This window comes from Myxocyprinus asiaticus, chromosome 9 (genome assembly GCF_019703515.2).
Source record: "Myxocyprinus asiaticus isolate MX2 ecotype Aquarium Trade chromosome 9, UBuf_Myxa_2, whole genome shotgun sequence".
Taxonomy (NCBI): domain Eukaryota; kingdom Metazoa; phylum Chordata; class Actinopteri; order Cypriniformes; family Catostomidae; genus Myxocyprinus; species Myxocyprinus asiaticus.
Genome location: NC_059352.1, coordinates 50,866,149 through 50,892,925, shown reverse-complemented (window position 1 = coordinate 50,892,925; position 26,777 = coordinate 50,866,149). Strand labels below are relative to the sequence as shown.

General features: G+C 39.1%; 2 long non-coding RNA genes across 3 annotated transcripts in view; both read left to right on the top strand.

Moving 5' to 3' along the window:
* The window catches only part of LOC127446222 (uncharacterized), a 73,658-nt gene that overhangs the window by 912 nt on the left and 45,969 nt on the right, over nt 1-26,777 (top strand). The gene's annotated exons all lie outside the window — the stretch shown is intronic.
* Nucleotides 265-13,179, top strand: LOC127446221 (uncharacterized). Of its 2 annotated transcripts, XR_007898167.1 has the most exons (5): nt 265-678; nt 9,189-9,501; nt 11,071-11,525; nt 11,708-11,823; nt 11,944-13,179. It is a non-coding gene; the product is annotated as an uncharacterized LOC127446221 (long non-coding RNA). The 2 variants fall into 2 exon arrangements; XR_007898166.1 differs by having other exon boundaries at nt 11,071-11,823.

Sequence of the window (26,777 nt, the reverse complement as noted above, 5' to 3'; positions counted from 1 at the left end):
GTAATGCACACTCATAATGACTGTTAAAACAAAAGTTTGACTGTATCTTATTGCCGTGTACATCTACTTGTGTTATATTTTCTTTAAGAATTACGTACATTAAGCAAGTTTGTTTGTAATGTACTTGTTAAATTTGTTTTTTGCAAGCTCTTTGTTCATTTGATTGATTGGCCGTTTATTTAGTTTAATCCCACCTCTATGAGGGGATATGGATTGTGATTGGATATAGGAGGAGAGAGAGAAGATGGCTGATCAGAGAGAGAAGTTATAAGATTTCCTCATGCGTTTACAGGAAAGAAAGTTTATTTTTAACCACTAACCCAGTGTGTTGAGTTTCATCTCGCAAGGTGATAAGCGTTTATGACACTGTTTATGTGAGTGATTGCTTTTATTTTGTTTATGAAAGTTTAAATAACTTAGTTTGAACCGAGTTCGCTGCACCGCGCAACACGAAGACATGTGAGTTCATCAGAGATCAAAGTGAGAGAACTGTGTGCATCGAAGAGTATTGGAGTGATCTTTAAACATCGATGGAGTTTGAATAAACTACAGACGCCGAGATAGAAGATTTGCTGTTGATTCAGCGGACTGCTGAGAGTGGTTACGGGCAAATCGCTGATCTACGTGGAGTTTGTGGATGATCGTTTGGGTTCGTTTGGATTCCAAAGAGGAGTTCAGGTGACATTTATTTTATTTGGTGTGCTCTTTAGGGTGAAGAGGCCATGTGTATGTTTTTAAGGCCACAATGCTCTCAAGGCACAACAGGCCTGCAACGGGTAGGTGTGTGAGTGTGTGTGGGCCCACAAATAACTATTGATTGTTAACATAATTCAGTAGAGATTTATATTTTCATTTTGGAAGAGTTAAACTGTCATAAGGTTGAAAAATCCTACTGTTTATTTGGAATTCTAATTTTATTTAATTCCAAGTGCACTGATATATTGTGAAATATTGATTTCATTTGTTCATTTAGCAAAATGTGAGCTTAATAGTTTCTTTGGGAATATTTATTGTGAACATTTCTTTCTTGCAATTTTATTTTTACTTTATTGTATTGTAAATCTGGGACATTACTAGTAGGAATATTCATTCAGAAAAGGCAATACAGTTATTTGTATTGTTAAAGGGACACATTATTTTTTGTACCTGAAAAGAAAGACAGACAAATCATTTATTTTATTTTTATTCATTCTACTTGTGATTAATATAATTCTTATTATATTACCTTTTGTGTTGATGGAAATCATGTTACACCTAAAAGGGAATTTGAGTTATTCATTTAATTTGTCACAGTAGTTAATAGGATACTGGAGGGGATTTATATTTTTAAAGTCGAGAGACACACCGTAGGAACTCGGGTGCTCCGCCCATTTAATGGTTAAGGGTAAGGGGCGCTGCACAATTTGGGGGCTCGTTCGGGATACGTCCTTTCTGGTGTCCTGTTAATGGCAAGAACAGAGTTAAACGTTAAGTGAATACAAGAGAATTGATACTTATCTGACTGAAGTTTCACCATGGCTTTTGAAAGTAACCCTTTATTGCTGCTGAGTAATCTGAGTGGTGTAAGGAAGCAGCAGTTGCAGAAAATCATGCCATCTTAGTGATAGGAGTACCTGCAACCACAGAAGTGACATGTATAGAAGAGACTGTGCAGACTATAAAAGCCCTAGGGAGAGTGCATGTAAGAGACTCGAGGGTAGGACCCACACCGGGTACAGTATTAGTCCTATGTGAGTGTAGGGAAGTCCTTGACCCTGCACGAGTTCCTCCAGAGCTACAGAAAAGTGAAGGAGAAGAAACATGGAAGGTCATAGTAGCTCCTGTTGATGTTACTGCCTTTGAGTTCACTAAGAAACTGACAAAGTACTTAACAGATGAAGGGAAATCTATGGCTGACATCCAAAATGTATGCTTTCCAACCAGTCCCAGTTTACCTGAATCGATCATTCGGGCAATGGGAGAACTATTAGAGAAGACAGCTAAACAAGAATCTTTTTGGGCATGGTTCCAACTCCGAATGGAGAGGAAAGTTTAAATAACTGGATAGAACAAGCCAGGTTAATGACAACGGAAAGTGAGTGTTCTGAAAAGGGAAAAAGGTAGACAAATAATGGAATGTTTGAAGGGTCCAGCCTTTGACATTGTAAAAGCTGTTCGATTTTCAAGTCCGGCGACCACTGCTTCTCAATACCTTGAAGCTTTAGAGAACGCCTTTGGAACCTCTGTGTCAGGAGAGGACTTATACTTCGCCTTTCGTCTCTTGCGGCAATACCAGGGTGAACCTTTATCTGACTTCTTGAATAGGATGGAGAAATCCTTGACAAAATTAGTGCAGAGAGGAGGGTTGACACCTCAGACAATGGACAGCATGGATCAGACAGTTACTTAGAGGTGCAGTTGAAGCTGACATGATGCTCCTACAATTGAGACAGAGGGAGAGAAAAGAAAAGCCACCTAGTTTCTTAACATTGATAAATTAGATAAAAGAAGCTGAGGAGAATGAAGCTGCTAGACATAGAATCAAAGCAACAGTAAAGCCAATACAAATAAGGCAGGATGATAAAGTAGAATCTTCTGTAGTCAGACAACTCAGAGCTGAGATTCAGGAATTAAGATCCAGATGGGATGACCATACAACAAATGTATCTGCTTCAACCATGAGTGTAGAATACAAAGACAAGCAGGCTACCAAAAGCTGACTTTTTCTGCTATCGTTGCAGGGAGGATGAACATATAGCTACCCAGTGTAAATCACCAGAACGTACAGCTCATGTAATACAGAAATTGGTATGTTCCCTCCGAAAATCAAAGACGGCGAGAACCAGAGAGACTAGAAATGATGATAATCCTAGTGGATTAGACTGTTTCTCTAAACGGAGTCAACCTGATGTCAGTGGGTCAAGCCCTATTCCCAGAAGATTAGTGGGGCCTGCATCGACAATTGCCATTAAACTGAATGGATGTCCATGTAATGTGTTACTGGATAGTGGGTCGCAAGTCATGATCATATTTGACGAATGGTATTCAAAGTACTTGTCACAAGTACCCATCCAGCCACTAACTGTACTGTCTATCTGGGGACTAATTGAGACTACCTACCCGTACCAAGGATACATAGTAGCGGAAGTGTCATTCCCTGTTCCAAAGACTAGAGAAAAAGATTCTGTTGACATTCTCGCATTGGTTTGCCCAGATCCACATGGCCCTAAGCAAGTTCCTCTGATAATTGGAAACAATGCAAGCTTCTTTCAGCACTTGACTGCTCTCAGTCATAAAACTGATGTAGCATACATAGCTCACTTATTGAGAATTCAGTCATCACTCCCAACGTCCTGTACATGGCAGATACCAGGGAAGGAGGAAGTGGTTGATGTAGCTGAGGGACTAGTAGAATGGAGGGGGATAGGAGCCTTGACTATTCTTCCAAGGATTGAAAAGTATACCAGTTGTAAAGGGGAGCTCGAGACACAGCTGAGGAAGGAAATTCTCCTAGAGGAAACAGCTACAGATAGCCAACATCCAGCTGGACTGTTTATCCCTCCCACAGTCTTGTCTTCATCAGACATGGACATGAATAATTTCTGTGCTGATTTACAATGAAACTGCTAAAGACATTACCATACCGATGGGGACAGTGATTGCTAACCTCTTTCCCACAAACACAGTTACAGTGGCTCAAGGAGCTTCAAAGAGGGTAGGTTCCAGAGTTTTCTAGTTTGGAGAGTCTCCTATTCCTGCAGATTGGAAGAAAAAACTGCAAGAAAAGTTAGCTGAATGAGGAAACATGTTCTCACTTGAGGAGTGGGATGTTGGACTTGCAAAAGATGTGAAGCATAACATCCTAAATGATTGCTGACGATTTAGATCCAGACGTATCGCACCAGCAGACATCAATGATGTGTGGTGTCACTTAAAAGATCTATTAGCTGCAGGCATAATAAAGGAATCAAGGAGTCCTTATGCTTCTCCAATTGTAATTGCCCAAATGAAAAGTGGAGCAATACATATGTGTATTGATTACCAGACACTGAACACAAGAACTATTCCTGACCAGTATACTACTCCCTGGATAGATGATGTGTTGGATTGCATGTCAGAAAGTAAATGGTTCTCTGTCTTGGACTTATGTAGTGGATACTACCAAATCGAGATGGCAGCCGAGGACAAGGAAAAGACTGCATTCCTCTGGGTTTCTACCAGTTCGAGCTCATGTCGCAGGGGATTACAGGTGCTCCCGCTAGCTTTGAGCGCCTAATGGAGAGAGTGGTTGGAGAGATGCATCTTCAAGTTATTGTGTATCTGGGTGACCTCATTGACTTTGGGTGTACTTTAGAAGAACATGAGGAGAGGTTGCTGAAAGTGTTGGACCGACTGGAAGAGTACAGACTCAAAGTGTCTATAGACAAGTGCCAGTTTTGCCAGTGGCAGGTTAAATATGTGGTGCACATATCCCTTGATCCGGAGAAGGTGTCTGCAGTGTCTAAATGGAAAATGCCACATGACTTAAAATCTCTGAGATCCTTCTTAGGATTCTGTGGATTTTATAGGCATTTTATACAGAACTACTCAGCTATTGTGAGACTGCTGACCGAATTGATGAAAGGATATCCACCTGTGATAGGAAAAAACAAGGTGGTACAGAAAAGGAAGTACTATAATGAATCACAGCCGTTTGGTGAACACTGGGATGAGACATGCACTGAAGCGTTTCATAACATCATTCATTCCCTTACACATGCACTAGTACTGGCATATGCAGATCCAGCTAAGCCATATGTCCTACATGTTGATGCAAGTTTAAGTGGCTTGGGTGCCATGTTAAACCAAGAACGTCCTGAGGGGCTGAGACTGGTAGCCTATGTAAGCCAAAAACTGAGTAACACTGAAAAACGATATCCCATTCATCAGTTGGAGTTTTTAGCCCTGAAATGGGATGTCATAGACAAATTTCATGATTACCTTTATGGGGCAAAGTTCACTGTTAAGACAGATAACAATCCCCTAACATATGTGCTGATGACTGCAAAGCTATGTGCTACAGGACATAGGTGGCTGGCGGCTGTGGCTGCTTATGAGTTTAGTTTTCAGTATAAACCAGGACACTATAACATTGATGCTGATGTACTGTCACATTATCCTGAGCATACTGACCTGTCACCTGAATGGCTGGACATACCTCAATCAGGAGTGAAAGCCATCTGTCAGCTTACAGTTGCTCATACCTCATGATGAATCTGACTGGTGGATCATTTATGCGTCACTCAAGAAAGCATTCTCTGTATGTATGTTTGTCCAGTACAGTTGTTGTCTAACTCAGACTTGAGATGTGGCCAAGAGCAAGATTCTTTCATTGGACCTGTAAAGCAGGAAGTAGAGAAAGGCAAAGTACTTACTGTTACAAAGAGTTGTAATCCGTCTGAGAACCTGTTAAGACAACAGGGTGAAAAGTTGGTGATCAGACATAACCTTTTGTACTGATGTACGAAATGTCCCTGTGGATGAGAGAAACAGCAGTTGGTCTTACCAGAAAAATATCACATGCAAGTGCTACAGTCTCTTCATGAGGGAGGTCACCTTGGGATTGAAAAGACCACAGAGTTGTGCAAAGATTGTTTCTACTGGCTAAGAATGAATGCTAATGTGGATGACAATAGTAGCTGATGTATTGTTAGAAAAACTCTACCACAAAGGTCTGCTTACATGAATCACATCACAAGCAGTGGTCCTTTAGATCTAGTCTGCATTGACTTTGTCCATTGAACCAGATTTGAAAGGGATTGGAAATGTTCTAGTAGTCACAGACAATTTCACTCACTATGCCCAAGCGTATCCTACAAAAAAACAGAAAGCAGTAACAGTAGCAAAGATCCTTGTAGAGAAGTTTTTCATACATTATAGTTTGCCAGCACGCATTCACTCTGACCAAGGGCGTGACTTTGGAAGTAAGCTGATCAAAGAACTCCTTGGGATTATGGGAATTCTTAAATCCAGAACATCGCCCTATCATCCTCAAGGGGACCCACAGCCTGAGTGCTTCAATCGGACACTCCTATCCATGTTGGGTACCTTGGATCCTGCCAAAAAGAACAGATGGAGTCAAAGCATCAGTCTGTTAGTACATGCATATAATTGTACTAAAAATGGAACTACTGCATACTCTCTGTATTATCTGTTGTTTGGTTGAGAGGCCAGACTTCTGGTAGATGTGTGCTTCGGGACTGCAGATGGTGGGGATAAAGGGAGAACACATCATCAGTATGTTGAAAGACTGAGAAAAGAACTGTAACAAGCGTTTCAGTTTGCCACTGGAAACACTCTGAAGACCCAGCAGAGAAATAAGAGACTGTATGATCTCATGGGGACATGATACTCTAGAAGGGGGAGAGTGTAACCTGGGTAGGGTTATTCTCATTTTATTTATGGTTGGTATTATTATTCTAAGATGGGGATAATATTACCATAATGTGCATTTAATGAATAAGGTTTATTTTGGGTTTTGTTTCTTGTTTGTGAAATAAAGAAATAATTATGTTTCTTTAAGAGTTACGTACATTAAGCAAGTTTGTAAAATGCAGTTGTAGGTTTTTTTTTTTTTTTAAGTAGGTAAGTTTCTGTTTCTCCACCAGACACTTCTGTGTTTCAGACCTGGCCTTTGATTTTTGTATTTTTGATGCCACTGACCATGTGGCTAATGGCAGGGTAGAAAAGTCTCTCACCATTGCTGAAGCATTGTAAGAACTGTCATGCTACAAATGTGGATTAATAATGGCATGTACATGCTTCCACTGCAGACAAGTAATACCTGGTCATGCGAAGGGTCATTTTGATCACTTGAGGGCAGTGCATGGCATAAATAATGCTTCAACATTCTTTCAATGCTGTGAAGATGGTTGCAGGCAGACTTTTGGATACATTCGGTCTTTCAGAAGGCATCTTCAGCATTCAGTCCCAGAACAGCATTACGGCACTGAGCAGCATTCCAGGGGGGGGGGGGGCTTAAGAGCATATGTGCAGGGCCTCTCAGTTTCCACAAATGCAGAATGCAGAAATTTCAGATCCTTTAGAGGCTCCAACAAAAGATAATGAAGACTGTGATTACTGGGATGAGTTGGAACCAGAAACCATAACAGAGCGAATAGCTCTGTTTTTGGCCACCCTTAAGTCCAAACAAGCACAGACCTACAGTACAGTCAGCTTTGTTGTCCAGCAGAGATCAAGCTTGATTTCAGACATTGTCGGTTCACTTCAGAGGAAGACTTTGTCTCTGTCTGGAAAATTAGGTCATAAGGATGATCCAAGGGTCCAAGAACTTGTCCATGATGTTGAAGCAGCAGCAAGTCCATTCAAAGGATTAGACTTTAAACAGATGCAATATTTTGCGAAGTCAGGCAACTTCATTCACCCTGTAGAGGAGGCTTTGCCTGGAGTCTCCTATGTGCAGAGAAGGGACTCTGCTACTGGGACAGTTCGACAGGTTGCAGTTCAAGATATGTTTTATCGTGTCCCACTGAAACCTCTCTTGACTAAACTGCTTGAGATCCCTTGCATTTTGGATGCCACCTTTACCTGGCAGCAAAGAAAAAATCCTTTTCAGTGTTACTCAGTTTTTGGCTTACATAGGCTACCGGTCTCAGCCCCTCAGGACGTTCTTGGTTTAACATGGTACCCAAGCCACTTAAACTTGCATCAACATGTAGGACATATGGCTTAGCTGGATCTGCATATGCCAGTACTGGTGCATGTGTAAGGGAATGAATGATGTTATGAAACGCTTCAGAGCATGTCTCATCCCAGTGTTCACCAAACGGCTGTGATTCATTATAGTACTTCCTTTTCTGTACCACCTTGTTTTTTCCTATCACAGGTGGATATCCTTTCGTCAATTCGGTCAGCAGTCTCACAATAGCTGAGTAGTTCTGTATAAAATGCCTATAAAGTCCTTTTAGACTTCTATGATGGTGAGTATTGCAAACAGCATCCTGTCTTCTCCAGCAAAGTGTCTGTTCCACTTCTTTTGTACAATGACAACTGTGAAACAGTCAACCCACTTGGTTCAAAGGTTGTGGTGCACAAGTTGGGGTTGGGGTTTATCAGAACTCTCGTCGCACTTTCTGGTTGCAGTTTACAAATCAGACGATGCCAAAACATATGGAATTGATAGTTTTCTGCTCTCAGTCATAGAGGAACTTAAGGATCTTGAGGTCAATGGTATCTCCCTCAACACACCTCACTTCAAGGGTGAAATGCTGTTCTCAGTTGCCCAGTTGTGTGGGGACAATCTTGGCTATAGATGCCATTTTTGGATTCACTGAGAGCTTCTCCAGTAATTATTTCTAAATTGGCCATAGGTGTAAGTGTGAGCAGGCATGGTTGTCTGTCTCTGTGTAAGCCCTGATATTGACTGGCGACCTGCCCAGGGTGTACCCCCCCTAATGTCAGCTTGGATAGACCCCTGCAACCTATCTTTTATCTACAGTAAAGGATATAGTGCCTATAGATAATGGATGGATGTTTGAAAGCAAAAACTATTAAACCGTAATCTGTAAATGAGAGAACACAATCTTAACAAAAACAACAACTAAAAAACTAACCAAAGAATAAAATCTAAAGGAGAAACAAGACAATTGAAATCAGTTGTCCAGTTTTGATTGTTGATTTTTTCACTCTTGGATCCATCTTTGCTTTCATGGTTCAGTTCTTTCATTCTTAGTTCAGTGTAAACACAGGGGCATGACTGAAGTTATTGATGGCTAAATTGGTCTGGTGTTTTATCGACAGCCTTTTTAATTAGCACTAGGGATGTTCATCATATCCTGTGTATTCATGAATAGGAGCTTCCAAACAATGACATTTATTCACTTAACACTGTGTGATGGGTTTGTGTGATTTAATATTAATGACAATATCAACATTAAAGTAATATTAACAAGAATAATATTAGTCCAAACTAATATTTCAAATTAACTTTTTCGTTTGCAAAGACTGAGTTTGAATACAAATTTAATTTGTTTGCCTTTCACATATTCGCATTTAGTCATATTTTGCAATGTTTATACATTGTTTATACATTGTATGCAATAAATGTTTTGGTGATCCTTTTTTTGCATTTTGATACTTCCACAAAATAAGCTTGATAACTTAAATGTCGTTTATATTGCAACACTAAGTGACTGATGTGTAATTAACAGGTGAGGACCAACATGATTGAGTACTTAGAAAACGCAGAGGCCAATCAACCATTTCCACACATTGTGTGCTTGGGGGATGAGACGACGACGTGCCAAGCCTTCACCATTATTTCAGGCCACACCATTGAAACTGAGTCTTTGTTTGGAGCTGTGGACCTGCGTTTCAAGACTTTTTTTGTCTTTGACATTAATTACACCAAGCAGTGCGTCCCCACATGGGAGTTTCTGAAGCACGGCCTGTACCATATTGATGGACATGAGTCCTCATCTGTTAAGTTTTTGAGGACATCAGTTTGTTCAATCCGCATTTAGGGTGTGTGTAAAATTTTTTTGTAATGTGTTTAAAGAGGTTATTTTAAATGTAAAAGTTATTTTTTTAATATAGTTAGGTGCTGTGTGTTGTGCTATAATGCACTGTGGATGTGACTTTTTTTTTTAAAGAAGCTGTTCTATATACTGGTGTTTTTATCTACGTGGGGTGGGGAGGGGGTATTGTATTCATGCATGATTCGTTTTGGCAAAAAATGAAAAGTTAATCATTAAATACACATTTACAGTGGCCTCTTTTTGTATAGTGTGTTTGTAAGATTATGGGAAATTATTAAAAAGTACACAACAATAATATATAATATACCGTAATTATTATTATTATTGTTATTATTATTAAATATAAAAGTAGCAAGGCAATGAGTCTTGGGAAAAAAAAAAAAAAAACATTGTATGTGTAATTTTAACCCAGCAATAGAATTAATTTTACTCACTAGGTTGGGTCAAATGAACAACCCACCATTCTGGGTTAAATGGTAAAACCCAGCACTTGGGTCAAAGCAACCCAGCGCATTCTGTCCCATAGTTACCTAGCAGTGAGGTTAAGGTTGGGTTATTTTTTAACCCAGCAATTTTTTGAGTATACGAATCATATGCAATACAAAGGACTGTAGTTATTTATATAATAATTATATTATATTAGTAGATAGCATGTGCCCCGTTTGTTTTTCCTTGATATTATTAAAGCATTATAAAGTGCATCTGGACTTTATATGCATCAAATGATCATGTCTTGTGCATGCACTCTATATGTACAGCAAATTTTAACAATGGATTTAACAAATAAAAAATATTTGTCCTGCATAAAGTGAGATATTGTCCTATATATATATATATATATATATATATATATATATATATATATATATATATATATATATATATATATATATATGCCACTTTATTCCAAAGCAGAAATCGAAAGCAATAGGCGGTCGATTGAGTGAGATAATTCCGCTATGAAATTCTCTATGCGAGAGCAGAAATCTTTACCAGTCAAATGCTCAATCGTACAGTGGAGGCATGAAAGCAGAATGCTGCGTCTGCAAATTAGGACACTGATCTGCAAGATCATGCATGTTTATTGGTTTTGATGCAAGGTTTTTGTGTGTGTGTGTTCGCCAGGATTCAAGAAATAATGCTTTGCCAGTATACAGTATTATTAAGCTTACATATTCAACTGAGGGTGCTCTAATGTTTGCAACCCAGCAGAAACGGGTCTGTATCTAACTGGTAGCTGCACTGACATGATGGCAAAACAACAAGATACATTACTTATCTATTAATTTATTATTGAATAGTAGTGTAACCTACTAGCTCACTTTTTGCTGCACTACCATGTTCGTGTAGCACATCCTGGTGCTCTCTGGCAATGTGACACATACGATTCCGAAAGGAATATTTGCCAATTCTCACGGTCTCTCCACACTCCCTTTCGATTTCCTCGTTCTTAACTTTGATTTATACTTAGCATTTATTTAGGCTATAAGGTTTGCAACGTCACTAAAACAATGTTAGAGCTCCATAACCTCAGGCCTATTGCTTCCTTTCACAGATTCCCAAACCAGCATATCACGAAGTGCATTCTGGGTTGAGCGAGCGGCACTGAGCGGCCTGAGCGAGCGGAGCGGAATCTTCAAAAAGGCGCTCTCCGCTCAGGTGAAATTATCACCGCTCCACTTTGCTCACATGCTCTGCCCTGTACACACTTGAATAAAGATCATTTTTAAGGAAGGACTTAATTATAATAATAATTGTATTTATTTATCACACATATACAGTGAAATTCTTTTTTTCACATATCCCAGCTAAGCTGGGGGTCAGAGTGCAGGGTCAGCCATGATACAGTGCCCCTGGAGCAGATAGGGTCAAGGGCTTTGTTCAAGGGCCCAACAGCAGCATCTTGGCAGTACTGGGGCTTGAACCCCTGACCTTCTGATCAGTCACCTAGAGCCTTAACCACTGAGCCACCACTGCCCATAATCACCGCAATCACCACAATCACACCAAGTATGATTGCTTTCCTTGGCAATGTAATTGAGTACAAGTAGCCTGTTCTCAATAATACTCAAGTAAAGTATAAATAACACTTAAGTAATAAAGCACTTTACACCACTGGTTTGCAAACACTGTTTCACTGATTAACTCATTGTTTTCACGATAAATTAATTCCAGATTATTTCCAAACCCAGGCTTTCCAGTGAAGCAGTGCATGAAAAACCTGAGATGGGCAGAAATACTCTTTACAAGAGCAGTTTCCTCCTTGGTATTCATCTAAAAAACATCAGCCATTGTATACATTTTCCATGTAAATGCCAGTTATTTTAGTAATAACAAAATTACCTTTCTTATTCTCTTTAGAAATATCTTGGTACTCATTGAGTTTTTTTTTTTTTTATCCCCTTTTCTCCCAATTCCCACTACTTAGTAGGTCCTCGTGGTGGCACGGTTACTCACCTCAATCTGGGTGGTAGAGGAGAAGTCTCAGTTGCCTCCACTTCTGAGACAGTCAATCTGCACATCTTATCAAGTGGCTCACTGTGCATGACACCGCAGTGACTCACAGCATGTGGAGCAATGCACAACTTACCACGTGCCCTATTGAGACTGAGAACCCCTAATCATGATCGTGAGGAGGTTACCCCATTTGACTCTACCTTCCCTAGTAACTGGGACAATCTGGTTGCTTAGGAGACCTGGCTGGTGTCACTCAGCACACCCTGGATTCAAACTCATGACTCCAGGTGTGGTAGTCAGCATCAATACCCGCTGAGCTACCCAGGCCCCCTGTGAGTCACTTCTAAAACTCATATTGTAAGGCAAATACTCAGATGTCAGCACTGAAACAGCACTGGATTAATGACCTGGATTTCTGCATTTAAAACCTACAATTTGTCTGACTGAAGTCTTTAGAAACTCTTCTAACCCTATACATTGTTATGAGCTTAAAAAACTATAACTCTTACTGGATCATGTATTTTTTTCATTGCTTGTACTTTTACACTGTTACTGTACTTAAGGACATTTTTCAAGTACCTGCATGTTTTCAGAGTATTTTAACCAACACAAAATATGTATCGTTTTAAAGTTTAGAAGCTATAATTTATAATGCATGTAGCCATTATGCCCATAACTGATCAAGTGCTTTGAAATGTTCCGATTTGATAATTTATTAATAATTTTGGACTGTACATTTTATTGTAATCAGTAAAAACATCAATCTCATCAAATAGCCATGTGTCATATGTTGTTGGAAAGCTCTCAAAGAGTAGAAAACAACCAACCAGCCTCTTTGTTTTACTCACTGACAAAAATATAGCGAGTAATAGCTAAGTATATGTCTTTGACAATTATGTTGGTGTTGCTTATATGCCGCATTTTCGCTTATAACTTCATGAAAAATAAACGGAACATAAAATATCACTTACACTACTTGATTATCATTCAAACAAGCCCCCACACAATGTAATCGGATGTATAGAACGTTAGATAATCCACATGAAGCACAATGGCCACCAGGAGATGGTGCCAAATACATGACAAAGACTCAATGATGACTCATATGGCACAGAATGAAACTCATTCTTTAAAATCTCTTTAATAAAATCATGTATGCATGCTATGCAAACCTTTAGTCATTGTTGTGTTTGCATGTGTAATTAGTTCTTATGTACAGTTATTATTATGTTTTATTTGTTTGGAGACATTTTTGGACACTATAATAAATTATTTTTGTAATGGTATAACTTGTGATTGCTTTGTCATATCAAAATAATTTTTTTCTCAAATACAGTTGACATGATTAGGAATAAAACAAAAACAGTTTTTCGTGGCCACCTTATTTACACCCAGAGATATATATATATATAATGTCAAATAAGAAAAAAAGTGAATTTTTGGCTCCAATTATTTGTGTGATTTTTTTAGCAGATTCTCAGGCTGAGAGTCTCAGAATTTATTATAATCTATATCATTATTTTATTTTTTTAAGTTTTCTTGATATGATGATATGAATGATACCAAACAATTGACCCTTCTTGTTTTTTTGTTGAGTTATAAGCCTTTAAATTTGGGTATGCCATGAAACATCTTTAAAATTACCTTCAGAGATTAAATGGTAAACATATATAAAAAAAAAAATTAAAAAAAAAATGATAATCCTAATAGATCAGTACTTTTACTTTTAATATCCAAATACATTCAAAAGTAAGAACTTTTGTACTTTTACTCAAGTAGAATTTCCAAGGGGTACTTACACTTTCACTAGGGTATCTGTACATTTACTCGGGTACAGTATTTATGTACTTTGCCCACCAGTATTAAAACTACACCTGATTATTTTATGTAAAATGTTGCTAATTTGTCTTATCAAGACTGTCTTCTGACCTCATTATAAATAGATCTAATTTTAGGAGACTTTTATGCAGATATCCGTTTAAAAATCCTAAGTGTTAACATACTTTTTTCCTCAAACTGTTTCGTAACTATAAGTATTGTTTATCCACATCTTATGAAAGTGTTTGCATGAGAAAGGATGCTATATTTTGTTGAATTTCTTTATATGTGATGAGGAAATGGGATTAGAGAAATTCATTATCCCTATACTAAACAAAAGGTGTCATTATCACTAATGGGACGTGGGGCGAGTCAGAGGAGTGACCTGTGTGTCACCCTTGAAATTACCACATCCTCTTCTATGTGCATCATAGATTTAATTTTCAGGTTACGATGAACATTTGTGAGAGTGAGGTTGTGTAATCTCAAATGATTCCCATTACCATGTTAACCATTTTTTTTATTATTGAATTTTAATATCTCTGTGAAGCACTTTGTGATTTATATCTGTGAAAGGTGCTATATAAATAAACTTTACTTACCATGCTTTGTAAATGGTGACTAATCATAGTCTCACTAATTATGCTCTTACACGAAAATAGAAATATTAATAACAAAAATACACCACTTTAAGACTTCATCAGTCATATAAATGTAACTATTACGTGTATGAACGTTGCACTTACAAAAAAGTACCATGGAACTACCGTAATATTCTCTAAGTAAACATTGGAGTGTCATAATTCAGTAACAAAGTAACAGTCAAAGGACTTTATTTGCATGGAACACAAAAGATGATGTTTAGCAGAACGTTCAAGCAGCTGTTTTCCATACACTGAACATGGAAAGTGATTCACTGTCATTGTATGGAAATGAGCAGCATGGACATACAATGATAATGATATTTGAAGTTTGACATGATGGTGAGTAAATGATGACAGAATTTGTCACTATAAAGTCATGATTAGTAAAAAAAAAAACAATCTTGACTTCTGTTTTTATTCTACATTTGGATTAGAAACTGCATACTAAGAAAGTGAATTATATAATATGTGATATTTGATATATGAAAAAAAAAATCCATGTGCAGGAAGTTTATTAAAGAACACGTGCAAACAATCCAAATCAGCAGGCAGATTAAACGGTTAAATCCAATATACCAAACAGACAGTCTAACAAGGCAAACAAAACAAAGATCCAAAAAGCCTGTTCCAACAACGGGAAAATGCTTGGTAAGACAGTGTACAGGTGCATCTCAATAAATTAGAATGTCGTGGAAAAGTTCATTTATTTCAGTAATTCAACTCAAATTGTGAAACTTGTGTATTAAATAAATTAAGTGCACACAGACTGAAGTAGTTTAAGTCTTTGGTTCTTTTAATTGTGATGATTTTGGCTCACATTTAACAAAAACCCACCAATTCACTATCTCAAAAAATTAGAATACATCATAAGACCAATAAAAAAAAACATTTTAGTGAATTGTTGGCCTTCTGGAAAGTATGTTCATTTACTGTATATGTACTCAATACTTGGTAGGGGCTCCTTTTGCTTTAATTACTGCCTCAATTCGGCGTGGCATGGAGGTGATCAGTTTGTGGCACTGCTGAGGTGGTATGGAAGCCCAGGTTTCTTTGACAGTGGCCTTCAGCTCATCTGCATTTTTTGGTCTCTTGTTTCTCATTTTCCTCTTGATAATACCCCATAGATTCTCTATGGGGTTCAGGTCTGGTGAGTTTGCTGGCCAGTCAAGCACACCAACACCATGGTCATTTAACCAACTTTTGGTGCTTTTGGCAGTGTGGGCAGGTGCCAAATCCTGCTGGAAAATGAAATCAGCATCTTTAAAAAGCTGGTCAGCAGAAGGAAGCATGAAGTGCTCCAAAATTTCTTGGTAAACGGGTGCAGTGACTTTGGTTTTCAAAAAACACAATGGACCAACACCAGCAGATGACATTGCACCCCAAATCATCACAGACTGTGGACACTTAACACTGGACTTCAAGCAACTTGGGCTATGAGCTTCTCCACCCTTCCTCCAGACTCTAGGACCTTGGTTTCCAAATGAAATACAAAACTTGCTCTCATCTGAAAAGAGGACTTTGGACCACTGGGCAACAGTCCAGTTCTACTCCTTAGCCCAGGTAAGACGCCTCTGACGTTGTCTGTGGTTCAGGAGTGGCTTAACAAGAGGAATATGACAACTGTAGCCAAATTCCTTGGCACGTCTGTGTGTGGTGGCTCTTGATGCTTTGACCCCAGCCTCAGTCCATTCCTTGTGAAGTTCACCCAAATTCTTGAATCGATTTTGCTTGACAATCCTCATAAGGCTGCGGTTCTCTCGGTTGGTTGTGCATCTTTTTCTTCCACACTTTTCCCTTCCACTTAACTTTCTGTTAACATGCTTGGATACAGCACTCTGTGAACAGCCAGCTTCTTTGGCAATGAATGTTTGTGGCTTACCCTCCTTGTGAAGGGTGTCAATGATTGTCTTCTGGACAACTGTCAGATCAGCAGTCTTCCCCATGATTGTGTAGCCTAGTGAACCAAACTGAGAGACCATTTTGAAGGCTCAGGAAAACTTTGCAGGTGTTTTGAGTTGATTAGCTGATTGGCATGTCACCATATTCTAATTTTTTGAGATAGTGAATTGGTGGGTTTTTGTTAAATGTGAGCCAAAATCATCACAATTAAAAGAACCAAAGACTTAAACTACTTCAGTCTGTGTGCATTGAATTGATTTAATACACGAGTTTCACAATTTGAGTTGAACTACTGAAATAAATGAACTTTTCCATGACATTCTAATTTATTGAGATGCACCTGTAAACTGGCAATACTTCGCAATGAACAATGGAGATGAATGGCTATTTATACATAAGGTAAACAGGAAATGAGCAGAGAAGAAATGGGTGATGAACAGTATTCGGGAGAGGCCTCTCTCTGGTGGTTGGTAGGATGGGTAACGGCCTCGGATGTAAGCATAGTGTATCTTAAGATTTGAAATGGGTTTTCTGCAGGCAAAATGTAAAATCTGATATATTAAATCTGAATAGTAAGAATATTACAATCAAAATGTTTTAGCCTATTTTTAATATTCATGCATTTCATGAATGCATAATACATTTTGTAATCTTTATCAAAATAAAATTATAACAAATTGAATATTCAATACAACAGATTTTAGCCTATTCTGTAAAATGTATGCATTTTAATTTAATAACAAATTTCACCAAATTGAATTTTTCAAAATAAAACGAATTATACATAAATATATTCAAGCTTTTATTAATTAAATTAATTTAAAGATGGAAATTTGTTCTAAAATTAAAAAGTCTTAAATCTTAAAAATAGGTTAATTATATTTATTTATTTATTGAATATATAATCTGTAGTTGTGTGCCGGTTGTGTCTGCCATTCATTACTGCATTTAGCACTGATGCCAAAGAAAACAGAAAACAAGAAAACAACGTTTTGTGTATGGTGTTGCCGAAATGGGATGTTGAAAGGGGAGTGTTGACAGGACAGATGATGGAAACAAAGGATTTAGCAAAAATATTTCAACTTCTGTATGTTATTTTAATAATTATATAATTAATATATATAATGAATTTATAATGTTATATATGACAGCCAATATTGACTTACCTTTCAATATTACCTTATATTTTAAGCATATTAATACATAATCTGTTATATACCATGCATTTATAAATCATATACGTCGTGAATAAGTTATGTAAGTGTATTAAATTATGTTTACTCTTTCACTGGTACAACAGAAAAAGAGCTTTTGTCATCATTCATTGGGTATTTCTTTTCTTCCTTATTTTGTTCCCCAACTGAATGTGTGACGTGTCATTGTAACGAATGCCCAACTCAGAGTTACGAGCTTCCTTGGTCAGCTTGAAGGCAGCATTAAACATGCTAGCAATGCCTAACAACATGCTAGAAATATGATAAAACATGCTAGTAATGCCTAGCGACATGCTAAAACTGGTTTGCAACATGCTAGCTACACTTAGCTACATGCTAAAACATGCTAGCAATGCTTAGCAACATGCTAGCAAAACCTAGCTACATGCTAAAACATGCTAGCACTACCTAACTACATGTTAAAACATGCTATCAGTGCCTAGCTACATGCTAGCAACATCTAGCTACATGCTAAAACATGCTAACACATGCTAGCAAGACCTAATTACATGCTAAAACATGCTAGTAACACCTAACTACATGCTAGCAATCCCTGGTTACATGCTAAAACATGCTAACAAGAACTAGCTACATCTTACGCTGGCATCCCTCATGATATAATATTGGGAGGAGACTATAATCTTTTGATGGACTCAGTCCTTGATCATAGTGAAGCAAACATGTGTAAGCTTCCAAGAGCAACATTGACGCTTCACAGGATGTGTAAAAATCTTGGTCTCACAGATATTTGGTGACTTTTGAACCCATCTGGTTGGGATTATACATTTTATTTTTTTTTTTTTTTTTATCAGTTCATAAGATTTATTCTAGAATAGATTTTTCTTTTCATATCTAAGTCCCTCATTTCATCTGTTGTGGATTGCTCAATTGGAAACATAGTCTCAGATCACACCCTGGTGAGTTTAGAGGTGTTGTCACATATGGAGAAAAATAAATCATATAGTTGGCACTTTAATAGAGGGTGGCTGTGGCTCAGATGGTTGAGCAGGTTGGCCACTAATCACAGGGTTGGCAGTTCAGTTCCTGGTCTACATGACTCCACATGCCAAAGTGTCCTTGGGCAAGACACTGAACCCCAAGCTGCTCCCAATGGCAGGCTAACTTGGTATTGGGAGTGTGGGCTATTCAAAAAAATGTTAAGTCTGCATCTAGAGATGCAAAGGCTCACCTTATGCAATTCAAGATTTTACACAGATTTATTGGACCCCCTCTAGATTGTATAGCCTTGGTCTTAAAAACACACCCACCTGCTGACGATGCCGATCAGAAGATGGAGACACATCCCATGTTTTTTGGCGGTGTTAAGGTGTGAATTTTTGTTAAGGTGTTAAGGTTGAATGTACAGAGTTTTACATGTGACATTTCATTCTGCTCTAGACTCTGTATTTTGGGTGATGGGGGTCTGACCAATATTATGATTGGCAGGCAAATTATTTAAAGGGGATGGAAGTTGGATGGAGTGACCTCATTTAAGGAGTGGTGTGCGGAGATGTCAAGCAGAAGGCTGGGGGTCCGGAATTTCTTTGATAGGAAGTGGGGCAATTACTAAATTACTAAAGTGGGGACTCTCGGGGATGGGCTGTGGAGAGAGAGTTTAGTTTTAATTATCATTATTATATTTTCTTTTTTGTTTTCTTTGTGTGTGTGTGTGTGTGTGTGTGTGTGTGTGTGTGTGTGTTCTATTTGTGACCACAGGGGTGTTCGCTGGGGGTCAGGTTGGGGTTGGTGATTGTGGAGGGGTATTGGGGGGGTTAAATGTTAAATGTTGATTCATTGGATATATGTTATGTTTTTTTTTATTTTTTATGTCTATGAATCAATAAAAATGTTAATTGAAAAAAAAAAAAAAAAAAAAACTTCCAAATTTTCAAGCTACTTGAACTTCCAGGCCAGGCTTTTTCAAGCCAACCTCAAAGTTTATCCTCAAACTTTTCAATCTAGTTTGAAAGTGTTCTGCATGCATAGGCTTACAGTGACCCCAAAAAGATTTGAACTCTACATTTAAAAATGTCTGAATTTGATTGCATTAGATTACACATTATCTCAGCATGCGGCACCTGCAAATAAATGCAGCTAGAGCTTTTATCAGAACTAACATTTTATTCTCATTTTGAGTCATTTTTGCTTAATGACTTTTAATCAACTGGTGTGGCAGTGATTTTTAATGGATGCATGTAGTTTATTGTATTATATATCATAATACAATATCATTTTTTATAATGTAATATTTTTGTCATATATTTAGCAAAATTTTTAGGACCAAAATTCTCAGTCTAAAAGGTTATTCTCATCACTGTAATACAATAATTTATACTGCATACATTAAAGGTAGTACAACAAATACTACTATCATGTATACATACCTTACCATTTAAATCATTTTTTTATTTTTATTACTGTATTAACAATGAGACTGTTTTGACATTAGATTTCTTAAGGGAAAAATACAATTTATTTATAATTTTATGGTGAAATATGACCCAGACATGTTCTTGATAGTGTCATGATATAAATAGGACAATGCGGGGAGAGAGTAGAGGTAATGTATATTCCAGGGTGTGAGATGGCAACAACTGGAGCAGAGAGAAACAGAGGTGAGAAATCCTGGTGACTGGAGCTGATGGTAATGGCTGGAGCACAGGAAAATAGGCAAAAATATCCAAACTAAACTAAATAAAAATAAATAAATAAAAACAACAACAACAACAACAACCAAAAAAAAAAAACAGAGACCAACGTGAGAACATGTGTAACAAAGTACACAACAAGAGAACGATCCGATACTGAACTCACACAGAAGGGCTGCTTATAAGGGAGAGAGAAGATAGTGTGCAGGTACTGAGCTAATCAAGCAGCGGCTGGTGATGAGCATTGCTGGGCAACACTGCTGCGTGATTAACTCTGCACCAGCAGCAACACCAGAGAGATGCACAGAAACAAACCAGCAGAATGAATCCTTCCATGACAGATAGTTTTTGTTAGATTCATGCTTATACATTTTTAGGGGCCACTGTATAGGATATCTACAGTATTATTTGATTATTTGTAATGTTTAATATTTTCTATTCCTCCAGATAAATATGTACCTGTCCAGAATTCTCTTTGCATTGTCTCGTCTGGCAGTGGAAAAGGGCTTCATTCCTCAACCCAAGAGAGATCCGTTCCCGCTGTTTGCTACACTGGTGTGGGCATCGTTCTGTGGTTGTTTGAGAATTATCCTCATACCCTGCAGCCCTCGCTACAGTCCTCTGTGAACTATCTCTATCATGACAGCAATACATGGCATGACATTTCAGACTTTCTCATTTATAACAAACCAAAAGCCAATTGAAATTTCAGGTAACAGTGGCACGGACAAATTGAGACTCCTACATGAAACAATATGAATCTAGCTTATATAAGAGACCACTTTAACCATTGTTTGTTTGTTTGTTTGTTTGTTTCAATGAAGGGTTTAGTGACTATTAACACACCATGTTTTCTGAACTTTATTACCCTAACAGGTTAGAGAATACACACTGAACTACTACTACACTTCACTTCACTTTTATTGTCACACAAACATATACACAAGTGCAATAGTGGGTGAAAGTCTTGGGTGCATTTCCAAGCAACATAGCAGTCATTACAGTGATGAGACATAGATGAGACATATACCAATTTACAATAAACAGACTTACACATCACAGTTTACATATCTAATATACACATAATTACACACAACACAATATACAAATAATAATATACAATATACAGTATACAATACACACAATATAGAATATTGTACAGTATACAATACACACAATATAGAATACACATACAAACAATATAGAATACACATTATACAATAAAAATAGTATATATAATATATATAAAATATACAGTAGGCTGTATTGTACTGTATTGACATTCAGGCTGTCGGTTGATAGTCAGTTGCCAGTGTGTTGTTAAGAGAGAATATAATTTAAGACAGTCCGGTGTGAGATAATAAGATTAATAAAGTGCAGTGCTGATGTATATTGATCATGAGAGATCAAGAGTTCAGAAGTCTGATTGCTTGGGTGAAGAAGCTGTCATGAAGTTGGCTGGTGCGGGTCCTGATGCTGCGATACCGCCTGCCTGATGGTAGCAGTGAGAACAGCCCATGGCTCGGGTGGCTGGAGTCTCTGATGATCCTCCGAGCTTTTTTCACACACTGCCTGGTATATATGTCCTGGAGGGAGGGAAGCTCACCTCCGATGATGTGTCTGGCAGTTCGCACCACCCTTTGCGGGCTTTGCGGTTGTGGGCGGTGCTATTGCCGTACCAGGCAGTGATGCAGCCAGTCAGGATGCTCTCTACATTGCTGGTGTAGAACTGTGTGAGGATGTGGCGGTTCATTCCAAACTTCCTCAGCCATCTCAGGAAGAAGAGGCGCTGTTGAGCCTTCTTCACAATGGCCTCAGTGTGGACGGACAATGTGAGTTCCTCAGTGATGTGGACACCGAGGAACTTGAAGCTGCTGACTCTCTCCACCAGTGCTCCATTCATGGTGATGGGACTGTGTTCTCTGTCTTTTCTTCTGAAATCCACCACAAGCTCCTTTGTCTTGCTGACACTGAGGGAGAGGTTGTGCTCCTGACACCAGCATGTCAGAGTGTGCACCTCCTCTCTGTAGGCCGTTTCATCATTGTCAGTGATCAGACCTACCACCATCGTATCATCAGCAAACTTAATGATGGCATTGGAGCTGTGTGTTGCCTCACAGTCATGTGTGTACAGGGAATACAGGAGTGGGCTGAGAACACAACCCTGCGGGGCTCCAGTGTTGAGGGTCAGTGATGAGGAGATGTTGCTGCCCATTCTAACCACCTGGCGTCTGTTTGACAGGAAGTCCAGGATCCAGCTGCACAGCGAGCTGTTTAAGCCCAGAGCCCGGAGTTTCTCATCAAGCTTGGAGGCCACTATGGTGTTGAATGCTGAAATGTAGTCTACAAACAGCATTCTCACATAAGTGTTTCTTTTTTCCAGGTGGGAGAGAGCAGTGTGTATTGTGGATGCAATGGCATCATCAGTGGAGCGGTTGTTGCGGTAAGCAAACTGCAATGGGTCCAATGATGGAGGCAGCACAGAGCAGATGTAATCACTGATGAGTCTCTCAAAGCATTTGCTGATGATGGGGGTCAGAGCAACAGGACGCCAGTCATTTAAGCAAGTGATTTTGGATTGCTTTGGAACAGGCACAATGGTGGACGTTTTAAAGCATGTGGGGACCACAGACAAGGAGAGGGAAAGGTTGAAAATATCCGTAAAAACACCAGCCAATTGGTTCGTGCACGCTCTGAATGCCGTCTGGACCTGCGGCTTTACGGATATTCACCCGTCGGAAGGATCAGGTTACATCTGCTACAGAGACGGAGAGTGAACTAACCTCTGTAGCTTCGGCCACGAGAGCTCTCTCCACGAGGGCGGTGTTATTTCCCTTGAAACGAGCATAAGAAGTATTTAGCTCATCCGGGAGTGAGGTAGCGGTGTTCATGGCGGAGTTTTTATTCGCTTTATAGTCCGTGATGATATTAATTCCCTGCCACATGCTTCTAGAGTTGGTGGTGTTAAACTGTCCTTCAATCTTGTCTCTGTACTGGCGTTTGGCTGCTCTGATAGTTTTGCAGAGTGCATATCTGGCTTGTTTATGCTCCTCTGCATTCCCGGAATTAAAAGTGGAGGTCTGCGCATCACGTGCAGGGTGAACATCGCTATATATCCATGGCTTCTGGTTGGGGTAGATCCATATAGTTTTGGTCGGAACAACATCCTCTACGCACTTTCTGATGAAACATTTTACGCTATCAGCGTACACCTCGATGTCGTCATCATAGGCAGACCAGAACTTCTCCCAGTCCACGTGATCAAAACAGTCTTGTAGCGTAGAATCTGATTGGTCCGACCAGCAGTGGATCGTTCTGAGGGTGGGTGCTTCCTGTTTCAGTTTCTGCCTGTAAGCGGGCAGAAGCAGAATGGAAGAGTGGTCTGAATTGCCAAATGGTGGGCGGGGGAGGGATTTGTAGCCATCCCGGAAGGGAGAGTAGCAATGGTCCAAAACCCGGTCCCCTCGTGTCTCGAAACTGATGTGTTGGTGGTATTTTGGTGCAATTGATTTAAAATTGGCTTTGTTAAAGTCCCCGGTCACAATGAACGTGGCCTCAGGGTGCGCGGTTTCCTGCTTGCTTATAATACCATACAGTTACTTGAGTGCCCAGTCTGCGTCGGCTTGTGGTGGGATGTACACAGCTGTGATAATGACCGCTGTGAATTCCCTCGGTAGCCAGAATGGTCGACACAGAAGCATGAGAAATTCCAGATCAGGAGAGCAGAAAGACTTGATAGAATGTACGTTCCTCTGATCACACCAGGATTTGTTGACCATAAAACATACATCACCACCTCTGCTTTTACCTGAGAGGTCTTTCGCTCTGTCCGCTCGGTGCACGGAGAACCCCGCGGGTTCGATGACTGAATCTGGAATCTCAGCAGACATCCAAGTTTCCATAAGGCAGATAATGCAGCAGTACCTTGTCTCTCGTCTGAGATTGATCCGCGCTCTCAGCTCGCAGAGCTTGTCCAGAGACTGAACATTTGCCAGTAGAATACTTGGTAGCGGGGGTCGATTTGCACGATGTCTTACTCTGATGAGAACTCCGGCTCTATTTCCCCTTTTCCTTCTGCGTTTCCGCGGCTGGGCAGCCCAGACAAAGGGCTCCGCTGGTGTGTTTGTAAACAGCGGGTCGGCCTTGAGGAATTTGAAGTCCGGTTTTCGGTGTGCTATTGCAGAACCAATGTCCAAAAGTGTTTGTCTATCGTAGACAATAAGACAGACAACATCCGAAGCAAAAAAACATAGAATTGTGAACAAAACAAACAAAAAACTGCAGTGTTGTGTCGGAGCTCGCAACGCAGCAGCCATACTCGGCGCCATCTTGAGTCTACTACTACAAATGTTTGCAGTTTTGGAGTGAATCTAATGAAAATGCAAAATCAAAAGATAACAAATAATATTTTGCATAGTTGCATAAAGAAAATGAAGTATTTTTAACAATATACTTCTTATTGAATTGTTATTATTTTCATGACAATAAAGTACATTTCCCCCTCAAATTCTTATTACTTCAATGTGAAAAAAAAATCTAACTTCTGTATTGTGAGACAATGATACAGTATATTAAATTCTAAAGCATTATACATACTACTAGGATTTGTTATACTGCTTTTAAAATTGTATTAACATTGTAAATCATTTTATTACAGTTTTTTGTCAAAACTGCATTACAGTAATAACAATTAATAAACAATCAGTATTGAGAATAATGATCAACAGATACAGTGCATCCGGAAAGTATTCACAGCGCTTCACTTTTTCCACATTTTGTTATGTGACAGCCTTATTCCAAAATGGATTAAATTCATTATTTTCCTCAAAATTCTACAAACAATACCCCATAATGACAATGTGAAAGAAGTTTGTTTGAAATCTTTGCAAATTTATTAAAAATGAAAAAAATCACATGTACATAAGTATTCACAGCCTTTGCCATGACACTCAAAATTGAGCTCAGGTGCATCCTGTTTCCACTGATCATCCTTGAGATGTTTCTACAACTTGATTGGAGTCCACCTGTGGTAAATTCAGTTGATTAGACATGATTTGGAAAGGCACACACCTGTCTATATAAGGTCCCACAGTCAACAGTGCATGTCAGAGCACAAACCAAGCCATGAAGTCCAAGGAATTGTCTGTAGGCCGCCGAGACAGGATTGTATCGAGGCACAGATCTGGGGAAGGGTACAGAAAAATTTCTGCAGCATTGAAGGTCCCAATGAGCACAGTAGCCTCCATCATCCGTAAATGGAAGAAGTTTGGAACCACCAGGACTCTTCCTAGAGCTGGCCACCTGGCCAAACTGAGCGATCGGGGGAGAAGGGCCTTAGTCAGGGAGGTGACCAAGAACCCAATGGTCACTCTGACAGAGCTCCAGCGTTTCTCTGTGGAGAGAGGAGAACCTTCCAGAAGAACAACCATCTCTGCAGCACTCCACCAATCAGGCCTGTATGGTAGAGTGGCCAGATAGAAGCCACTCCTCAGTAAAAGGCAGATGACAGCCCGCCTGGAGTTTGCCAAAAGGCACCTGAAGGACTCTCAGACCATGAGAAACAAAGATTGAACTCTTTGGCCTGAATGGCAAGCATCATGTCTGGAGGAAACCAGGCACCGCTCATCACCTGGCCAATACCATCCCTACAGTGAAGCATGGTGGTGGCAGCATCATGCTGTGGGGATGTTTGTCAGCAGCAGGAACTGGGAGACTAGTCAGGATCGAGGGCAAGATGAATGCAGCAATGTACAGAGACATCCTTGATGAAAACCTGCTCCAGAACGCTCTGGACCTCAGACTGGGGCGAAGGTTCATCTTCCAACAGGACAACAACCCTAAGCACACAGCCAAGATAATAAAGGAGTGGCTCCGGGACAACTCTGTGAATGTCCTTGAGTGGCCCAGCCAGAGCCCAGACTTGAACCCGATTGAACATCTCTGGAGAGATCTGAAAATGGCTGTGCACCGACGCTCCCCATCCAACCTGATGGAGCTTGAGAGGTCCTGCAAAGAAGAATGGGAGAAACTGCCCAAAAATAGGTGTGCCAAACTTGTAGCATCATACTCAAAAAGACTTGAGGCTGTAATTGGTGCCAAAGGTGCTTCAACAAAGTATTGAGCAAAGGCTGTGAATACTTATGTACATGTGATTTATTTATTTATTTATTTTTATAAATTTGCAAAGATTTCAAACAAACTTCTTTCACATTGTCATTATGGGGTATTGTTTGTAGAATTTGAGGAAAATAATGAATTTAATCCACTTTGGAATAAGGCTGTAACATAACAAAATGTGGAAAAAGCGAAGCGCTGTGAATACTTTCCGGATGCACTGTAATTAGTTCTTATGAAAAATTATTATGTTTTAGTTGTTTGGAGACATTTTTGGACACTATGATAAATTGTTTTGTATTGTTATAACTTTTGATTGCTCTGTCGTATCAACAGAACTTTTTTCTCAAATACAGTAGACATGATTGGGAACAAAACAAAAACAGTGTTTTGGAGCCACTTTATTTACACCCAAAGATATATAATGTCAAATTAGAAAAAAGTACATTTTTGGCTCCAATTATTTTT